General features: G+C 41.4%; 1 protein-coding gene across 6 annotated transcripts in view; it reads right to left on the bottom strand.

Annotated features, from left to right (window-relative positions):
- Window positions 1–10,160, bottom strand: part of NEK5 (NIMA related kinase 5) — a 171,644-nt gene that overhangs the window by 122,505 nt on the left and 38,979 nt on the right. Inside the window, exon 1 of one of the 6 annotated variants that reach the window (XM_073583293.1) lies at window positions 8,448–8,540. The exons of the other annotated variants lie outside the window; for them this stretch is intronic. The gene's annotated coding sequence lies outside the window, so the exon portion shown is untranslated. Of the gene's footprint in view, window positions 1–8,447; window positions 8,541–10,160 lie in introns of those variants that run through there. 6 annotated transcript variants of the gene reach the window in all.

Genomic DNA, 10,160 nt, shown 5'->3' with positions numbered 1-10,160 from the left:
ATAACGCATTACAGTCTATGGGAACGCAGGTGTGCGCATGGACATGCGCACGCCTGAGTTAGAAAATGCATGTGTTTTAAGAGTTAACATGGCTAGAAACTGGTTAAAACGCATGCGCCAAAAAACGCATGCAAAACGCATGATGCGGTTTTGCATGTGTTTCTATTGCGCACGAAGCGCTGCTCTAAAAAAACGCTAATGTGAAAGTAGCCTAACAGTTGTCAAAATAAAAGAAATTGGATCTGAAGTACACTTTTTGTGCAAAAAGTTAAAGGCACCTTCAGGGTTAATAAACTTCTTGAATGTGGTTTTGAGCACCTTGAGGGGTGCAGTTTTTTAGAATGTCACTTTTGGGTATTTTCTATCATATAGATGCCTTAAAGTGACTTCAAAGGTGAGATGGTCCCTAAAAAATGGTTTGTAAATGTTGTTTGAAAAATGAGAAATCACTGGTCAACTTTTAACCCTTATAACTTACTAACAAAAAAAAGTTGTCCCAAAATTGTGCTGATGTAAAGTAGACATGTGGGAAATGTTACTTATTAACTATTTTGTGTGACATATCTCTGTGATTAAAGGGTATGAAAATTCAAAGTTGGAAAATTGAAAAATTTTCAAAATTTTAGCCAAATTTCCATTTTTTTTTTACAAATAATTGCTAATCCCTATAATCATAAGTGTGGACAAGGACAGAAGTATGGCGGCAGCCGCTGAAGGTGCGGTCACTTCTCCTTCTCCCCACCTGAGCAGGACATCACAAGTGGCCAAAGGTGACAGAGGCTGTGATAGGTGACTGCAGCACTGTCCCCTAATGATGTCCGGTTTCCTGGGGAAGGGGGGAGTGATAGAAGCAGCAGGAAAAGTAACTGCAGGGTCATCCTCCTGTGGCGCCATTCAAACACAACACCATCAGTGGAAGTAAAGTGGGGAAAAAAGTACATATGGGGAATTTTATAGTAAATTACAAAAAACGGTTACTTCTTAAAGACAGATATTTATAAAAAGGCATCATAGGTATCAAACCACCCTTTAAATAGAACACATTTATATATATATATACCTGAAGACCCACCTCTTCCGACAAGCCTACAACCTGCAGTAACCACTGATCCACCAAACCGCTGCACGACCAGCTCTACCCTCGCCTACTATATCCTAGCCCATCCCTTGTAGATTGTGAGCCCTCGCGGGCAGGGTCCTCTCTCCTCCTCTACCAGTCGTAACTTGTACAGTTTAACATTATTGTACTTGTTTTTTATTATGTATATACTCACTTAAAAAGCGCCATGGAACAAATGGCGCTACAATACTACATAATATATATATATACACTCACTGGCCACTTTATTAGGTACACCTGTCCAACTGTGTGTTAAGACTTAATTTCTAATCAGCCAATCACATGGCGGCAACTCAGTGCATTTAGGCATGTAGACATGGTCAAGACAATCTCCTGCAGTTCAAACCGAGCATCAGTATGGGGAAGAAAGGTGATTTGAGTGCCTTTGAACGTGGCATGATTGTTGGTGCCAGAAGGGCTGGTCTGAGAATTTCAGAAACTGCTGATCTACTGGGATTTTCACGCACAACCATCTCTAGGGTTTACAGAGAATGGTCCGAAAAAGAAAAAAAATCCAGTGAGCGGCAGTTCTGTGGCCGGAAATGCCTTGTTGATGCCAGAGGTCAGAGGAGAATGGGCAGACTGGTTCGAGCTGATAGAAAGGCAACAGTGACTCAAATTGCCAGCCGTTACAACCAAGGTAGGCAGAAGAGCATCTCTGAACGCACAGTGCGTCGAACTTTGAGGCAGATGGGCTACAGCAGCAGAAGACCACACTGGGTACCACTCCTCTCAGCTAAGAACAGGAAACTGAGGCTACAATTTGCACAAGCTCATCGAAATTGGACAGTAGAAGATTGGAAAAACGTTGCCTGGTCTGATGAGTCTCGATTTCTGCTGCGACATTCGGATGGTAGGGTCAGAATTTGGCGTAAACAACATGAAAGCATGGATCCATCCTGCCTTGTATCAACGGTTCAGGCTGGTGGTGGTGGTGTCATGGTGTGGGGAATTTTTTCTGGGCACTCTTTGGGCCCCTTGGTACCAATTGAGCATCGTTGCAACGCCACAGCCTACCTGAGTATTGTTGCTGACCATGTCCATCCCTTTATGACCACAATGTACCCAACATCTGATGGCTACTTTCAGCAGGATAATGCGCCATGTCATAAAGCTCGAATCATCTCAGATTGGTTTCTTGAACATGACAATGAGTTCACTGTACTCAAATGGCCTCCTCAGTCACCAGATCTCAATCCAATAGAGCATCTTTGGGATGTGGTGGAACGGGAGATTCGCATCAGGGATGTGCAGCCGACAAATCTGCGCCAACTGTGTGATGCCATCATGTCAATATGGTCCAAAATCTCTGAGGAATGCTTCCAGCACCTTGTTGAATCTCTGCCATGAAGAATTGAGGCAGTTCTGAAGGCAAAAGGGGGTCCAACCCGTTACTAGCATGGTGTACCTAATAAAGTGGCCAGTGAGTGTATATATACACACACACACATACATACACATACTTGGTATTGCTGTAATTGTATTAATCTGGAAAATCATATCGCCAGGTAATTTATACTGCCCAATGAACGTCGTAAAAATTAAAATCCCAATAGTCAATTTTGGAATTAGCGTTTTTTTCCCACAATTTCTTCGCTCTTGCAATTATTTTCACATTTTCCATCATATTGTGTTGTAAAGTGAATGGTGTCCTTCAGCCACGCACACAGAAATGCGGACATTTCCTTTCCTGCACATGGCTGTTTAGGTTGAATACATTGTAACTGTTTATACCTAATATTGGGCAATGAAAGGAGAGATCCGAGTGTTATAACAAAGCAATAAAAGGAAATAATTGTTTTGGATGAACTGTGCCGTATTGAAATGAATGACTTTATTACTGGAATTGCTGCGCCCATGAAATGTAGATCAAGGTGCAGCAGCAATTTATTATGGAAATAAAACTGCCCTATAACAGTAATTACATTTACAGTTTTTCACCAGAACTTACAAACAGGTTTAGGAAAAATTCCCTTTAACATTCAGTCCCGTTCATTACTGCATTTGCACTTTTCTTTAAGTTTATGGTGTTTTTAGCCATTTTATCTATTTATGTTTGTGCCAAGTTTTCCTTTTACTTTGTACCCTTTTTATTTCTAAATCTATCTCCCCAATTAATCATTGCATTTATGTCTATTTTTTGGTGTTCTTTGACTATTTTTGATTCACATTAAATTCCTCTTTTAACCCCTTCACTACAAAGGGTGGTTTGCACGTTAACTCCCGGGCCAATTTTTACAATTCTGACCACTGCCCCTTTATGAGGTAATAACTCTGGAACGCTTCCATGGATCCCGGTGATTCTGACATTGTTTTCTCGTGACATATTGTACTTCATGTTAGTGGTAAAACTTAATTCAAATAACTTGCGTTTTATTTGTGAAAAAAACGGAAATTTGGCGAAAATTTTTAAAATTTCACAATTTTCCAACTTTGAATTTTTATGCCCTTAAATCACAGAGATACGGCACACAAAAAACTTAATAAGTAACATTTCCCACATGTTTACTTAACATCAGCACAATTTTGGAACCCAAATTTTTTTTGTTAGGAAGTTATAAGGGTTAAAAGTTGACCAGCGATTTCTCATTTTTACAACACCATTTTATTTTTACGTACCACATCACATTTGAAGCCACTTTGAGGGGTCTATATCATAGAAAATACCCAAAAGTGACACCATTCTAAAAACTGCACCCCTTAAGGTGCTCAAAACCACATTCAAGAAGTTTATTAACCCTTCAGGTGCATCACAGGAATTTTTTTGAATATTTAAAAAAAATAAATAAATAAACTTACCTTTTTTTCACAAAAAAAAATACTTCAGGTTCAATTTTTTTTATTTTACCAAGGGTAACAGGAGAAATTGGACTGCAAAAGTTATTGTGCAGTTTGTCCTGAATAGGCCGATACCTGCTATGTGGGGGGAAACCACTGTTTCGGCGCATGGCAGAGCTCACAAGGGAAGGAGCGCCGTTTGACTTTTTCAATGCAAAATTGGCTGGAATTCAGATCGGACGCCATGTCAAGTTTGGAGAGCCCTTGATGTGCCTAAACAGTGGAAACCCCCCACAAGTGACCCCATTTTGGAAACTAGACCCCCCAAGGAACTTATCTAGATGTGTGGTGAGAACTTTGAACCCACAAGGGCGTCACAGAAGTTTATAACGTACAGCGGTACAATTAAAAAAAAATATTTTTTCCACAAAAATGATCTTTTCACCCCCAATTTTTATTTTCCCAAGGGTAACAGGACCCTAAAAGTTATTGTACAATTTGTCCTGAGTACGCTGATCACCCACATGTGGGGGTAAACCACTATTTGGGCACATGGCAAAGGTCAGAAGGGAAGCAGCGCCATTTGACTTTTTTGGCTGGAATTGAGATCGGACACCATGTCGCGATTGGAAAACCCCTGATGTACCAAAACAGTGGAAACCCCCCACAAATGACACCATTTTGGAAACTGGACCCCCCCCAAAGAAATTATCTAGATGTGTGGTGAGCACTTTGAACCCTCCAGTGCTTCACAGAAGTTTATAAAGCCCGGGCGCGAATATACATTTTTTTTTTCCACAAACAAGTTCTTTTAGTCACCAATTTTTTTTTAATTTTCCCAAAGGTACCAGGAGAAATTGGACCCCAAAAGTTGTTGTCCAATTTGTCCTGAGTACGCTGATACCCCATATGTGGGAGAAAACTACTGTATCGGCACACGTCGGGGCTCGGAAGGGAAGTAGTGACGTTTTGGAATGCAGACTTTGATGGAATGGTCTGCGGGTGTCATGTTGCCTTTGGAGAGCCCCTGATGTACCTAAACAGTGGAAACCCCCCACAAGTGACCCCATTTTGGAAACTAGACCCCCCACAGAACTTATCTAGTGTGTGGTGAGCACTTTGAATCCCCAAGTGCTTCACAGAAGTTTATAACGCCCGGGGCGTGAAAATAAAAAAATCATTTTCCACAAAAATGATATTTTTGCCCCAATTTTTTATTTTCCTAAGGGTAACAGGAGAAATTGGACCCCAAAAGTTGTTTTGCAATTTTTCCTGAGTAGGCTGATACTCCATATGTGGGGGTAAAACACTGCTTGGGCGCATGGCAGAGCTTAGAAGGGAAGGAGCACCATTTGACTTTTTCAACGCAGAATTGGCTGCAATTGAGATCAGACGCCATGTTGCATTTGGAGAGCCCCTGATGTGCCCAAACAGTGGAAATCCCCAAACTAACTCCAACCCTAACCCCAACACACCCCTAACCCTAATCTGAGCCCTAACCCTAACCCTAATGGGAAAATGGAAATAAATACATTTTCTTCTAATTTTATTATTTTTCCCTAACTAAGGGGGGTGGATAATGGGGGGTTTGATTTACTATTTATGGCGGTTTTTATTTTTGGCAGCTGTCATGCGCTAAAAGACTCTTTTTATTGTAAAAATAGTTTTTGCATCACCACATATTGAGAGCTATAATTTTCCCATATTTTGACCCACCGAGTCATGTGAGGTCTTATTTTTTGCGGGACGAGTTGACGTTTTTATTGGTATCATTTTCGGGCACGTGACATTTTTTGATCGCTTTTTATTCCGATTTTTGGGACGCAGAATTAACAAAAACCAGCGTTTCATGAATTTCTTTTGGGGGGTGCGTTTATACCGTTCCGCGTGCGGTAAAATTGATAAAGCGCTTTTCTTCTCCGGGTCCGTATGGTTACAGCGATACCTCATTTAGGTCGTTTCTTTGTTTTGGCGCTTTTATGCAATATAAACAATTTTATATAAAAAAAAATATTTTTGCTTCGCTTTATTCTGTGAGCTATAACTTTTTTTTATTTTTTCGCTGATGATGCTGTATGGCGGCTCGTTTTTTGCGGGACGAGATGACGTTTTCAGCGGTACCATGGATATTTATATGCGTCTTTTTGATTGCGTGTTATTGCACTTTTTGTTCGGCGGTATGATAAATCATTTTTTGCTTCGTTTTTTATTTTTTTAAGGGGTTCGCTAAAGGGGTTAACTAATGGTACAGTTTTATAGGGCGGGTCATTACGGACGCGGCGATACCAAATATGTGTACTTTTGTTTTTTTTGTATTTCCAAAAAATGAATTTGGGAATTTTTTTATTTAGCAATTTTTTTTTTATTTTTTTTTTAATTATTTTTACATTTTTTTTTTCAACTTTATTACATTGTCCCAGGGGGGACATAACTGTCATGTGACCGCTGATCTGTCACATCACAGATCACTGTGACAGATCAGCGATCTGTCACAGGCACTGCACAAGGCTTCCTCGTGCCTGCGCTTTGCAGGCACTGAGGAAGCCAGCTCCCTGCAGGCCCCCGAAGGTCCCCATCGCCATCTTGGATCTGGGGACCTGCAGGGATGGAGCCCCCCGCAGCAGCGCTCCCCATTGCGCTGCTGTGGGGGGCTCAGGGAAGCACGGAGGGAGCCCCCTCCCTGCCGATGCTTCCCTTTAACCCCCGGTACACCGCGATCGTGTTTCATTGCGACGTGCAAGGGGTTAACGTGTCGGGGGTAATATTCCGTCCATAGGAATTAGGTCCAGGGTCACATGGACGGAATATTACGTCCATTGTAGGAAAGGGGTTAATAGACTTTTTAAAGAACGGTGTAAATTATGTATTTACAGATAAGGAAGATTTGTAGATAATCTGTGCTGCTGGTATCCCATTTAATAAATCCAAATCCAGACAGAAAGTACATGCGGTTATTCTTTATTTAGTCTACGCGTATCGAAGTTCTACAGACTTCTTCATCAGGACAAAGAAGTTTTCTTCTGATGACTCCATGAAGGCCATATTTGTGCAGGTGTCTCTAAACAGTAGGACAATGTACTACAACTCCAGAGTCTTATAAATCTTTCTGAAGGTCTCTTGCAGTCAAGCAATTGTTCTGATTTGCCTCTCTAGCAATCCTATGAGCAGCTGTCGCTGAAATTTTGCTTGGTCTTACAGACCTTATCTTGACCTCCACTATTCCTGTTAACTGCCATTCCTTAATTATATTTCGAACTGTGGAAAGGGCAACTTGTAAACACTTTACCATCTTCTTATAGTCTTCTCCTGCTTTGTAGGCCCCCACAATTTACATTTTCAGGGTGCTAGGCAGCTGCTTAGAAGAATCAATGGCTGCTGTTGTTTTGGCAGAATGTTAGAGGAGGTCAGGATTTTGTAAAGCTGGAAAATTTGCATCACCTGGCCTTTCCTAGCGATGATAGTGAACAAGCCATAACCTTAACAGGCTAATTAAGGTGTGAAACATTAGTGAAAGTTATCCGAGCACACAAATCTTCAAGGGTGTCCAAACTTTTGCATAGCCCCTTTTTTTGCAATTTTTAAAATGCAAAAGATGAAAAATATATTATATTTTTGCCTAACATACAAAGGAAATGTGTCATATTTAACTTTAGACCTTTGAGGGATAATTTCATCTTCAACATGCTTAACTGTTTGCAATAACAGTAAATTTTGACCTGGGGTGCCCAAACTTTTACATGCCACTGTATATTACAAAGTTGCTTGTATATATACTCTGGTCCCTCTCTTGAGTATGTACAGCAGGCATTTTAACAAAACATGCAACTTTAGGATATGAAAAAAGTGCAAAAAAGGGGTTTCTTATTTTTGAGCAAAATTCATAAACCGCATACGACATTTTGAAGAATTTGGGGCACAAATGACAGCAAATACTTAATACAAAAAAACTAGGAAAAAAGGACTTGAAAAAAAACATGCAAGTGATGAATTGATCCGTACGATTCTCGTGTTTTGTGGCCCGTACGTCTAATTGCTCTGTAGACAATGGTGCTGTAGGTAACACGTAGCTGCATGACCCCTACGGCCATTTCAGTGTTATTATCAAATTTTATTCTTAGTTTTAGGTTTATCTGTTTCTTTGTTATGGTTTGCAGCTCGTATCCGCATTGTCACCCGCTTTCCCTACGTTCTGAATGTCACCTTTTCCTAGCAGTGAAGGTATAGGAAAGCTGAGCCACCACTTTCCCAATGTACCGCCTGTCGCCAGCCTTCCCAGACACACTTCATGGTGACACGGTGTTTTGTATTTGCCCTTTTAGATACAATATTTGTGGGTTGTGTGTGCACATTGTTAGCTCAGTCCCTCCTGTTCTCAGCATTACATCCTCACTGCTCCTCCTCTGGTTTCTAGGGATACAAGACACAACATATAGAAAGAAGGAGAGCACCTCCAGAAATGCTCTTACCCCTGTATAACAATAACTCACCCTCCATAAAACGCCGGGTCACTGGCAGATCACCCCATTTATCACCCCGGCCATGTACTCACCAGCAGCTGCTGGCCGTCTGTCTACCTCCAGATGATCACAATACAACACCAGCCTCTGTCCAGGTACACAAGCACCAGCCCTCTCCAGATGCATCATGGGAGTTGTAGTCCTGCGTTCACCTGCATCTCCTCCTCCCCCCTGGTGTTGCCTTACATAGCTAAACAAGGAAACCTAATTTTTAAAAAATATCAGGAACACAAATACATGTTGAAGATTACACAACATCCTGATAAATATTCTATTACAAAAGGTTGAGAAGGTCAAAGTGGGACGAGTCAGGTCGATCAGGTGACAGATCCAATTTATACAAAATTTATGAGAATCATATATGGCATCCACATCCAAGCTGTGTCTCTCCAGGTACAGTGAAACTACTACTAGTCCCAGCATGTCCGGAAAGAGATCAGCGCATGCTGAAAGTGGTGTTGGTTTTAGATAAAGTGTGTCCCTCGGTAAAATTAAAAGTAGGCCCCAAAATGTGTAATTATTACCCCAATAGCAGCACATTCAGTAACTGTGAACGGTGGGTTGCAGAGAGCTGCAGTACTCATGTCTAAACCTTACAGTGGTGTTAAAGGCAATCTGTCATGTAAAAAATGCTACTGACCTGTTTAATAGCATTCTGAACCTGCCCGGCACCGGCTACCCGAAAGAAATGGACTTTATTCCTCCCGGCAGGCTCAGGCTTTCAGTCATAGAGGTGGGCCGCCGGTGCGGCTTCAGTCACGGCTTAGAGCAGTGTTTCTCAACTCCAGTCCTCAAGACCCACCAACAGGTCAAGTTTTCAGGATATCCTTAGTGTTGCACAGGGGATAATTTCAACACCTTCTCAAGCATTAATTCCATCACCTGGGCCATACTAAGGAAATCCTGAAAACATGACCTGTTGGTGGGTCTTGAGGACTGGAGTTGAGAAACACTGGCTTAGAGCATAGTGAGCAGCAGCAGTAGCCATGCCCCCGGCATTGACTGACAAGTTCCCTTTAAAAGATCACATGTAAAAGCCCCAAGGCATTCATCACCCTACACACAAAAAAAATAATGATATATATACCTAGCTAGCATGTGCTGTGCGTGATACTACATGGATGACTATGATGTGCTTTATACTTTATGGAGGACTATGGGCTGTGCAGTCAATTACATGATGGACTATGTATGGGATGCATTATACTATATGGAGGAATATAGGGAGTGAATTATACTTCTACTATGGGGCCCCATGACTTTAAGCCTCTAATGAGGATTTATTTATTTTACTCCACACTGTCATAAGTACCAATACCTGGTTTAAAACAACAGTATCACTGTGCTTGATTGGCCAGCAAACTCGCCCGACCTTAATCCCGTAGAGAATCTATGGAGTATTGTCAAGAGGAAGGTGAGAGACACCAGACCCAACAACGCAGACGAGCTGAAGGCTGCTATCAAAGCAACCTGGGCTTCCATAACCCCTCAGCAGTGCCACAGGCTGATCACCTCCATGCCACGCCGCATTGATGCAGTAATTGATGCCAAAGGAGCCCCGACCAAGTATTGAGTGCATTTACTGAACATACATTTCAGTAGGCCAACATTTTGGATTTTAAAATCATTTTCGAGCTGGTGTTATAAAGTATTCTAATTTACTGAGATATTGGGTTTTCATTGGCTGTAAGCCATAATCATCAACATTAACAGAAATAAACACTTGAAATAGATCACTCTGTGTG

Source organism: Dendrobates tinctorius, unplaced genomic scaffold (assembly GCF_039654945.1).
Source record: "Dendrobates tinctorius isolate UK_male_01 unplaced genomic scaffold, ASM3965494v1 ptg000075l, whole genome shotgun sequence".
Classification (NCBI taxonomy): domain Eukaryota; kingdom Metazoa; phylum Chordata; class Amphibia; order Anura; family Dendrobatidae; genus Dendrobates; species Dendrobates tinctorius.
Note: the sequence above shows the minus strand (reverse complement) of the source record. Positions and strands in the feature narration are given on the sequence as shown.